Raw genomic sequence first — 11,612 nt, 5'->3', positions numbered from 1 at the left:
TAAACTGGCCTGGTGCCATGAAGGGCTTTATAGGTCATAACCAACACTTTGAATTATGACCGGAAATTGATCGGCAACCAATGCAGACTGCGGAGTGTTGGTGTGACATGGGCATATTTAGAGAAGCCCATGATTGCTCTCGCGGCTGCGTTCTGCACGATCTGAAGTTTCCGAACACTTTTCAAAGGTAGCCCCATGTAGAGAGCATTACAGTAGTCGAGCCTCGAGGTGATGAGGGCATGAGTGAATAGTCATCATGGTCGGATTCTATAAAAACCCTTGCTTCGCTTCACTGTCAGAAAAGTCTGTTTCTATGACAACCACAAATCCCCAAACTTAGTTATCCTATTTCATCCAAACTCCAAGCAGTTATTTTTAAAAAAAATTAAAGTAAGGAAGAGGCAATTTTTTTAAATGAACGCAATACACCGAAACTCCTTCCCCATAAAGCGCAGGCGTAGGACTGATCAGGGACATTATTTTTGAATCTCTGCTTTTCCTTCACTCATTGATTCACTCAACTCGCCCATCTAATGCAGGGTGAGTTACCAAGTGTGGATTTGCACTTTTTACTTTTTAACCGCCAATTCGCTGGAGACTATTCAACTCTTTGTTTTATTTCTGGGAGGGAAGAAATAAGGGGGCTTAAGAGCCTTTCCTGTCAACAATGCTCTTTATTTACTAGAAACCCATCTCAGGGAAAATTGCTCTTCAGCCTGTTTTGAAGGAGCTTTGAAAATATTATGACTGAAGGGCGCTTGGATTGCAATTCTGCCTCTAAAGCCAGCTCCGTGGGCTCTCATCCCTTTTGTAAATATACATAAATAAACCCTAAGGGAGCATTCGAGACCGCCTGACTGGGAGTTAACTGATCTCAGTGATGGAGAACACGCATAGCTGGGGGGAAAAAATGGATTTTGCAGTTATTGCAGGCTATCCTCAACTTATGACCACCATTGAGTTCCAGATTTCTGTTGCTAAAAGCAAGGTAGATGCTAACTGAAATGATCCGAGTAAACGGCTTTGAATTAAAACGCTTTATTCTTTCACAGAGAAACAACAGCCGCGGCTTACTTTCACTGCCGAATGCAATCTGACAGGAGACGCGTAAGCCCGGTAGCACAGGAAAACTTTCGCCCGGCAACAAGCGACGCCTGACAGCTCTTTAGTTTGGCGCCCAAAGCCCAGCGGCCAATCAGAGGTAAGTAAACAGTCCTGTCTGACTCTAATGACTTTTGCTTAACAATAACTCTTTAACTAAATTCCCTGGTAACAGAAACTTCTGGATTTAACATCCCTCCCCCTTCTGGTTGATTTATTACAGATGTTCACTCTGATAAATATGTAATAAATTCGTCCAAACGGGCTGGTCTTCTGGGTGCCCGCTCAGACCTTCGTGGGTCTTGGAGGACCTGGGTATCCACCGATGAAGATGGCTCTTCCGGATGGGACTGTCCAGCACCCCCATGGCTGGAGCCTTGCGGAGCTGCAGCTGCGCTGGCTTGACTAGTAAATCCAGGTAAGTCCCAGTCTATTTGTTCCTGGTTCCTAGTAGGTCTTGAGTAATTTCCTGTGGGGTGTGAAGGAGGAGAGGCCCCATTACTTATGGCAGCCATATTGTCCCTTATACTGGCAGATGCCAATCTCCCTCTAATGTGATCTATGTGCCTCTTCCAGAGGCGGCCATCACTTAGGGCAATTGTATATGTTTTTGGACCGGTTTGTTCTGTGACTATTCCACTCTCCCACAATGTGCCCTTATCAAAATTTTTAACATACACATTTTGACCGATACATACCGAGCGTTCCGGAGTGGTGACATTTACCGTTTTTAACTGGACATAGGCTGGGTGCAGCCTATCCAATGGTGACCTTAACTTCCTCCCCATCAGTAATTCAGCCGGGCTTCTATTTGTAGTCATACTTGGTGTTATATGTTGCATTAGAAGGAAAGTGTCCAGTCTGCCTTGAATTTCCCCTGGGGATGATCTTTTGATGGCCTCTTTGGCCACTCGGACATACCTTTCAGCCATCCCATTAGCCCACGCTGCGTGGACTGAGACCAAAGCATGTTTCACCCCCAACCCGGCGAGGAACATTTCAAACTCCCTCGAAGTAAATTGGGGCCCATTATCCGATACCAGAACATCTGGACACCCATGTGTCGCAAACAATTTCCGCAACACCTTTGACACTGATGTTGTTGTAGTGGACCCTAGTAACAGTATCTCCAGCCACTTGGAGTATGCATCCACCACTATTAAGAACATGTTATTGTTCACTGGCCCGGCTAGGTCGATATGTATTCTTGACCACGGGCCCCTAGGGGTGTCCCACTGTGCAGGGGTGGTTTTGGGAGGATTTGGTCTGGTCTCCTGACAGGACTTACATGTAGCAACCCAGTCCTCTATAGCCCTGTCCAGCCCTGGCCACCATAAATACCCCCTAGCCAGGGCCTTCATCCTGACCACCCCGGGGTGTCCTTGATGCAGCAGCTGCATCACTTGGGGCCTTAGGGAATGGGGGATGACTACCCTATCACCCCATAACACACATTCATGCATCACCGACAGTTCTAGCCGTTTTGTCTTAAACTCACCTACTATTGGGTCATCCCCATTGGCTGGCCATCCTTTTAGAATATAGTGAAGGACTCTTCCTAAGACAGGGTCAAGTTTTGTTTCCTTGGCTACCTCTTCTGCTGTCACGAGGGATGGATTGCCTAAGTCAATTAAGAGGACATCTCCAGCAGGGGCTGGATCTACCACCTGCTGACCCAAGGGGCAGCGGCTCAAGGCATCAGCATGATTAATTTGAGAGCCACCTTTATGCACTAGAATATAATCATAGCCAGCTAAAAATATAGCCCACCTGGACATGCGGGGGGACATGAATGGAGGGGTAGGTTTCCCAGTGGCTAATAATCCCAGCAACGGTTTGTGGTCAGTAATCAATTGGAAAGGGCGGCCCAACAAATAATTATGGAATTTTTTAACGCCGGCAACCAAAGCTAGGGCTTCTCTATCAATTTGGGCATAATTTCGTTCAGCCTGGGATAAGGTCCTTGAAAAGTAAGCTATAGGTGCCTCCTGACCATTAGGTAATATATGGGCTAGGACAGACCCCACCCCGTATGGCGAAGCGTCGCATGTGAGTCTGAGGGGTAATGTGGGACTATATTGCACGACTACACTTTGGGAAGTCAGGAGTTGTTTGACAGCAGTGAAAGATGCCTGTTCAGTATCTCCCCATTGCCATTGCGCCCCCTTGTGGAGAAGTCTATGAAGCGGCTCAGCTGCAGAGGCTTTATGCTTCAGAAAAACTGAATAGAAATTCAATAACCCTAAAAAGGCTTGCAGCTCTGCTTTACAAGTGGGGGCAGGTGCATCTCTAATGGCCCTAATTTTATCATCTGTGGGATGAATTCCTGCTGCATCGATTTTGAATCCTAGGAAATCCACAGATGGAGTTCCCCATACACACTTGTCAGGGTTCAGCCTCAGCCCTTTTGATTGTAACCTGGTCAACACCTGTCGGATTCTAGAGTGTAATTGGTCCCTTGTGTCCCCACAAATTAGAATATCATCGAAGTAAGGGACCACCCCTTTAAGCCCCCATAACAAGCGTTCCATTAGTCTCTGGAAAATACCTGGGGCTACACTAATGCCAAATTGCAGGCGTGTGCACCTGAAGGCACCTCTGTGGGTAACTATTGTCTGGGCTAAAGAAGTGGCTTCATCTACAGGAAGCTGTAGGTATGCCTGGGCAAGGTCCAGCCTTGCAAAGACCTTCCCAGACCCTAAAGTGTGCAGCAAGTGCTGCACAACTGGAATTGGATAAGAGTTGTGCTGTAATGCCTTATTCAAAGTGGATTTGTAATCAGCACACACACGCAGAGATCCATCAGGTTTAAGGGGGGTTACAATAGGTGTCTCCCAGGGAGCGTGCTCAATAGGAACCAAAATGCCTTGGGCTTGGAGTTTGTCCAATTGGGCATCTAATTTGTCAAGCAAGGGCAGAGGTACCCTTCGAGGCTTTAGTCTCAAGGGGGGAATGGCTGGGTCTAAGGAGAAGGAGATTGGGGGTCCCTTATATGTTCCCAACCCTGGTTTAAAGACATCTGGAAATTCCTTCACAAAATCAGGTGTGTTAGGTGCAAAAATTTTGTGGACACCGGTGATGGCTAATCCTAGGGGAGCCATCCAATTCAAACCCAACAAAGAATGATTGGCCCCGTCCACGATTAATAGGGGCAACCTATGGTGCACATTTTTAAAAGTTATAGGGACGCTAGTAGTACCCAATACACTAATTGGGTGTCCCTGAAAGTCTTTGATGACAATATCTGAAGGCAGCAAAGAGTCTCGAGACACATCGGGTAAATAAAGTCTTAGTTTGTGCCACGGCATCAAAGTATATTTGGAGCCCGTATCCAGCTCCATGTGGCAGGGATGTTGATTTAATAGGAGAGGGACAACAATTTTATTAAGGGGAGAAGGAGTAGCTGCAGAAGCAGGGCTTGCAAGGTTACCTCTGTTGGACCATGGTCTCCTATTTCCCCGTCCTTGTTGTCGGAATGGCCGGTAGGAACGCTGGGCAGGGAACGTTGGCAGCAGATCTTGGTTCCCTGAGGTGTCATCTGGCAGGGCGGCACGGCATACAGCAGCGATGTGGCCTCGTTTGTCGCAGCGGCGGCAGAAGGCGTCTTTGAAGGGACATCTCGAACGTGCGTGTTGACCTCGGCAGCCAGCACAAGCAGGGAAGTTTTGGCGGAGTTGCCGGTTAGGGGGTCCCCGAATCAGGCAGCACTCGTCGTCCTGGGCATCAAAATCAGCGGTGTAGTAGTCCAGCGAAGAGTTGACTTGTGCGCGAGGATGTGCAGTGAGTTTGCATACCGTTGACAGCTTGTCATTCGACTTCAATTCAGCGGCAGCAGACTCTGCCACTTCAGCCGTCTGGGCAGCTTTGATCACATCTTGCAGGGTCGAATCTTCCGTTGCTAATAGCTTATTTCGGATGGAGACATTCTTCATTCCGAAGATAATGGCATCTGTCAACCTCGCCTCAGGGTTATCAAATTGACATTTTGCCAATATGGTCCTGAGGCGAGTTGCGAACTGGTTAATTGTTTCCCCTTCGGCTTGTGCCGTGCGGGAAAACTGGTGCCGGTAAACCCTAGCGGGCTTAGTTGGTTTGAAATGGGAGGCTAATTTTTCTTTCAGAATTTGCCACGAGACGGAATTGGCAGGCTCTGGGTCTGTCAGGGTGCCCGCCAGCTCAAAAATTTGAGTGCCGCAATAGTTTAGGAATAAAGCTCTTTTGCGGCTGTCAGTGGCATCTTGCATGCCGGCTGCTTCCAAAAAAATTTCAAATTTTGCCATATAGGCAGTCCAGGTTGACCGTTCAGGGTCAAAAAGCTCTGGCGGCTGAATGATTGACGGGGTAGACATAATGATTCAAGGAGAAAAAGCAGTCCTCAAGACCCTCGTCGCCAATGAAATGATCTGAGTAAACGGCTTTGAATTAAAACGCTTTATTCTTTCACAGAGAAACAACAGCCGCGGCTTACTTTCACTGCCGAATGCAATCTGACAGGAGACGCGTAAGCCCGGTAGCACAGGAAAACTTTCGCCCGGCAACAAGCGACGCCTGACAGCTCTTTAGTTTGGCGCCCAAAGCCCAGCGGCCAATCAGAGGTAAGTAAACAGTCCTGTCTGACTCTAATGACTTTTGCTTAACAATAACTCTTTAACTAAATTCCCTGGTAACAGAAACTTCTGGATTTAACACTAACCCTGCTGTTCGGTTCGCGAAGACTATGCACTTGTACTGTTTCCGGGTCTATTTGACCCAGACTAAAAAGGGTTTATTTTAGCTACTTAATTTTTTGGGGGGGAAACTTTTTGCATTGGTTTACTAATTTGAACATTCTTGATCATAAACAAATGAAAAATGAAATGTTTATTTTGCTCAGAAAAGGCCCTCCCCTGTCTGTGTGCAATTTTATCTATCTATCTATCATCTATCTATCTATCTATCTATCTATCTATCTATCTATCTATCTATCTATCTATCTATCTATCTATCTATCTGCCGCCCCTCTCCGCAGACTCGGGGCGGCTAACAACAGTAATAAAACAGCATATAATAATAACCCAATACTAAAAACAGTTAAAAAACCATTATTATAAAAACCAAACATACATACACATATACCAAGCATAAAATTGTAGAGGCCTAGGGGGAAAGAGTATCTCAATTCCCCCATGCCTGGCGGCAGTGGTGGGTTTTAAGCAGCTTACGAAAGGCAAGGGGGGTGGGGGCAATTCTAATCTCTGGAGGGAGTTGGTTCTAGAGGGCCGGGGCTGCCACAGAGAAGGCTCTTCCCCTAGGTCCCGCCAAGTGACATTGTTTAGTTGACGGGACCCGGAGAAGGCCCACTCTGTGGGACCTAACTGGTCGCTGGGATTCGTGCAGCAGAAGGCAGTCCCTGAGATAATCTGCCCCATGTAGTGAGTGTTACAGTAGTCGAGCCTCGAGGTGATGAGGGCATGAGTGACTGTGAGCAGTGACTCCCGGTCCAAGTAGGGTCGCAACTGGTGCACAAGGCGAACCTGGGCGAACACCCCCCTTGAAAGATGTTTCTCTAAAGTGAGCTGTGAGCTGTGGATCGAGGAGGACGCCCAAGTTGCGAACCTTCTCTGACCGGGTCAGTGATTCACCCCCCAGGGTAATGGACAGACAGATGGAATTTTCCTTGGGAGGCAAGACCTTTATTGCAGGCTGTCCTCAACTTATGACCACCATTGAGTTCCAGATTTCTGTTGCTAAAAGCAAGATAGATGCTAACATTGCTGTTCAGTTCACGAAGACTATGCACTGGTACTGTTTCCGGGTCCATTTGACCCAGACTAAAATTGGTTTATTTTAGCTACTTAAAAATTTTTTGGAATTTTTTTTGCATTGGTTTACTAATTTGAACATTCTTGATCATAAACAAATGAAAAATGAAATGAAAAAAAATAATGTTTAGTTGTTTATTTTGCTCAGAAAAGCCCCCCCCCTGTCTGTGTGCAATTTTGTTCATTTATATATAGATTAGGCTACAAGTTCCAATTTTTTAAAATACCTTTTGCATTGGTTTACTAATTTGAACATTCCTGATCATAAACAAATGAAAAATGAAATGGAAAAATTAATGTTTAGTTGTTTATTTTGCTCAGAAAAGCCCCCCCCCCCCGATAGATACTTGGTTAAAGACATAACTACAGCTGGTAGACTAAGATACGCGCAATTATGGAAAAGAGACGAAATACCTACAACATTAAATGTAATCAACACAATACACGAAATGAGTAAACTAACTTTGGAAATTCAAGATAAAGATGATACTGAATATTACAAAATGTGGGACAAGCAGTATGACTCTTTCCTTCTTTCTTTTTGTTTTTTGCTTGTTTTTGTAATTGTATTTGATTAATTTTGTGTCTGTTTTTATATGCAAATAATTAATAGATTTTTTTTAAAAAAATCATTTATTGCAATGAAATGAAACGAAACGAAACGAAACGAAACGAAACGAAACGAAACTAAACTAAACTAAACTAAACTAAACTAAACTAAACTAAACTAAACTAAACTAAACTAAACTAAACTAAACTAAACTAAACTAAACTAAACTAAACTAAACTAAATTAAATTAAATTAAATTAAATTAAATCCTTCAAGAGATGGTGGTCTGGCCTGTGCTTCCAGTCCCTTTAATGAACTCCCTGCTTGTCTAGGTAGCTAGTTCCGCTCTTCACCTGTCCTTGCTGCGAGTTGTTTTCTAATATTATAGGTCTTGCAGTTGGGAATGAAAAAAAGAAGAACAGGTCTTGACCTCTTTTCAAGCATCTGAAGACTGTGATCGCTTTGCCCCGGAGTGTCTTTTTCTAAAACTCTTCCCTGTCTCTGAATCCTTCTGAAATTGGGCATTTTATTGCAGGGGAAGAAGAAAAATCCGAATGCAGTTCTTGCGGTGTGTAAAACCCACCTTGGTGGCTATGAGCAGTAATCTCCTTTGGTTTTTTTGCAGTCTCATCAAACCGAAGGCTTCCTTTGCAAACCCCTCCAAAGGAGTTGTGTAGAATTTGGAAAATCCATTGAGTAGCTGTTTTGTGGGGAGTTAGGGTTTTCTTCCTCCCTCCCTCCATCTCTTCCACCTCTTCATTCCTCCTCTCCTCCCTTCCTATAAAATAAAAATCAACCTTCCTTCCTTCCTTCATTCATTCCTCCTTCATTCCTTCTTCCTTTCTCCCTTCCTCTTTCCCTCTCTCCTCTCCTCTCTCTCTTCTTTTTTCCTTCATTCCCAACCCTTCATTCCCAACCCAAGCCCTTGACTCCTCCACTCGAAACAGAACACCCTACGAGACTAGACTTTCAATCCTGGGCCTAGAAAGCCTAGAACTAAGACGCCTTAAACAAGATCTAAGTATTGCCCACAAGATCATATGCTTCAATGTCCTGCCTGTCGGCGACTACTTCAGCTTCAACCACAACAACACAAGAGCACACCACAGATTCAAACTTAATATTAACTGCTCCAAACTTGACTGTAAAAAAGATGACTTCAGTAACCGAGTTGTTGAAGCGTGGAACTCATTACCGGACTCCATAGTGTCATCTCCAAACCCCCAACAATTTACCCTTAGATTATCTACGGTTGACCTATCCAGATTCCTAAGAGGTCAGTAAGGGGCGAGTACAAGTGCACTAGAGTGCCTTCCATCCCCTGTCCTATTGCTCTCCTATATCTCCTATACCTTTCTTCTATTCCTATATCTCTTCTTCTATTCTTTCATTGATATGTTCTATTACTATATCTTCTTTTCTATTTTTTCTTAGATATATTTTACTATGAGTATCTCCTCTATAACTTTCATCATGTATTTTACTATGTGTGTGTATATATCTATCTATCTATCTATCTATCTATCTATCTATCTATCTATCTATCTATCTATCTATCTATCTATCTATCTATCTATGGGTTTCTTCCCGTGTAGGATTTGGAAATTTCTGGCGATGTTTCGACGAGGTCTCACTCGTCATCTTCAGGCTGGTGTTTCTGTCCTTGTTCTAAGGCGAACACATAGTAAAATACATATACATAAAATATATATATACCCACTAAAACCCTCATTGTGTATTGGACAAAATAAATAAATAAATAATAAATAAATAATTCCTCCCTCCCTCCCTCCCTCCTTTCTTTCTTTCTTTCTTTCTTTCTTTCTTTCCTTCCTTTCTCTCTTCCTCTTTCCTTCCGCCCTCCTTTCCCTCCTCTCTCCCTTCTTCTTTCCTTCATTCCCAACCCTAATTCCTTCCTTCCTTCTTCCCTCCCCCTCCCTCCTTTCCTTCCTCCCTCCCTTCCTCTTTTCTTCACTCCCACCCTTTCTTCCTTTCCCCATGCCCTCCTTCCCTCCCTTCCCTCCTTCCGTTCCCATTTATCCATCCATCCATCCATCCATCCATCCATCCATCCATCCATCTATCCATCTTGAAACAGCTCCTTGACAGCAACCCCAAGACAGATCAATCCATCCCCCCCAGGAGGTGACAGGCTCCTAGCAGTCTGCCTCTTCTAAGAGGGGCCGAAATTCATCTTTTTTGTCTCTAGCCTTCCTTCAAAGAAAGAGCCCTCTGCCCACTGCTAGGTCAGTCTCTGGGCTGAACTTTTGATATTTTGAAGCTGTGTTTTAGTGTGCTGTCTTGCCACTTCCCAGCACAAACGACAAAAGGCTGCCCCCCTGTTTGCTCCCCAGGACTTCAAAACCAGAAATCAAAGCAGACCAAGGTCAGAGGGAGACCTGAATTCCTTTCACGCCAGCCGATGTTGCAGATTTACAAAGATGCCATTGATGTACACATGCCACTGTTCTTTTTAATTGGCCTTCCTCTTTTTCTGGAACTGAATTCCTACGAAGCCAAAACCTATATTGCAATTTCTGAACAGTTTCCTTCCCCCAAAGCGTTGGGCTTTTACTTTCTTTCCAGAATCTGTGATGATTATTTTCCCCCAATTAAGTAGGACTAGAACTTCCCGACTCCTGGCGATTGGTCCAATGTCAAGGTTCCAGGTAACATCTGAACTAAAATGATATTGATAAAATTCAATGGGCTACAAAAAGCATAAAACGTATCAGGAAAGACTCAATGAACTCAATCTGTATAGTCTGGAGCAATGTTTCCCAACCTTGGCAACTTGAAGATATCTGGACTTCAACTCCCAGAATTCCCCAGCCAGCATTTGCTGGCTGGGGAATTCTGGGAGTTGAAGTCTAAATATCTTCAAGTTGCCAAGGTTGGAAAACACTGGTCTGGAGGACAGAAGGGAAAGGGGGGACGTGATGAAACATTTAAATATGTTAAAGCAGAGGTCCCCAACCTTTTTTGCACCAGGGACCGGCTTTAAGCTAGACCAGTTTTCCATGGCCCGGTGGGGGGGGGGAGCTAGCTGTCAGCGGCGCCGTAAAAGGGGCGATCAAGAGAGGAATGGGTGAATGAATGGACAGAGGGTGGGAAGGAAGGAAAGAGGGAAGGGACAGGAACAGAAGAAGGGTGCAAAGGAAGCAAGGAAAGGTGTGAAAGGGGAGAGTAAGAGAGGAAGGAGTGAAAGAAGGGAATGAGGGAGGAAAGAAGGGAGGAAGGAAAAGGAAAGCAAGAAATGGAGGGAGGAAAGGAAGGAAGGAAAGAAAGAAAGAAGGGGGAAGGGACAGGAACAGAGGAAGGAAGCAAGGAAACTTATGAAAGGGGAGAGTAAGGGAAGAAGGTAGGAAGGAGAAAGAAAAGAAGAAATAGAGGAAGGGAAGGTAAAAGAGAGAAAGAAAAAGAGCAAGAAAGAAAGCAAGAAAGAGAAAGAAAGAAAGAAAGAAAGAAAGAAAGAAAGAAAGAAAGAAAGGCAACTTCAAAGAAAGGCTCACTGAGCATCTCTCACTCTCTCTCTCTTTCTATCCCTCTTTCTTTCTTTCTCTTCCTTTCTCTCTCTCCTCTTCCTTTATCTCCTCTCTCTCTCCCTCTCTCTTTCTCTCCCCCCTCTCTCCCCTTTCCCTCTCTCTTTCTCTCTCTCCCTCTCTTGCTATCTCTCACCCCTTTCCCTCTCTCTTTCTCTCTCTCCCTCTCTTTCTCTCTCTCTCCCCCTCTTTCTCTCTCTTCTTCTCACTTTCTCTCTCTTGTTTTCTTTCTGTCTCTTTTGCTTTCTCTCTCTCTCACTCTTTCTTGTTTTCTTTCTCACGCTCTTTCTCTCTCTTGTTCTCTCTCTTGCTATCTCTTTCTCCCCCCCTTTCTCTCACTCTCTCTTTCTCACTTTCTCTCTATCTTGCTGTCTGTTGCTATCACTCACTCTCGTTCTCCGTTCTTCTCAGCGGTGACGCGCGCACGCCCTGCCCGCCTCACCTTTGCGAGAGCACTTTCGCCCCGGGCTCTCAGCAAGGGGGTTTGCAGGAGAGGTGGGGCCGGCGAAGGTGATATTCAATGTCGGGGGCGCACAGGCGGTTGCACGCGCTCCCTATCTCCCTGCTAGCCCACTCGGAATATTCAAAATAAGAAAAGCCTTCGCCGGCAAAGGTTTT

General features: G+C 45.1%; 1 long non-coding RNA gene across 1 annotated transcript; it reads left to right on the top strand.

Moving 5' to 3' along the window:
• Window positions 1-1,100: 1,100 nt before the first annotated feature.
• Window positions 1,101-5,646, top strand: LOC139165564 (uncharacterized). The gene is made up of 3 exons (XR_011558775.1): window positions 1,101-1,201; window positions 1,325-1,519; window positions 5,548-5,646. It is a non-coding gene; the product is annotated as an uncharacterized lncRNA (long non-coding RNA).
• The last annotated feature ends 5,966 nt before the right edge of the window (window positions 5,647-11,612 follow it).

The sequence above is a fragment of the Erythrolamprus reginae genome, chromosome 3 (genome assembly GCF_031021105.1).
Source record: "Erythrolamprus reginae isolate rEryReg1 chromosome 3, rEryReg1.hap1, whole genome shotgun sequence".
Lineage (NCBI taxonomy): Eukaryota > Metazoa > Chordata > Lepidosauria > Squamata > Dipsadidae > Erythrolamprus > Erythrolamprus reginae.
Note: the sequence above shows the minus strand (reverse complement) of the source record. Positions and strands in the feature narration are given on the sequence as shown.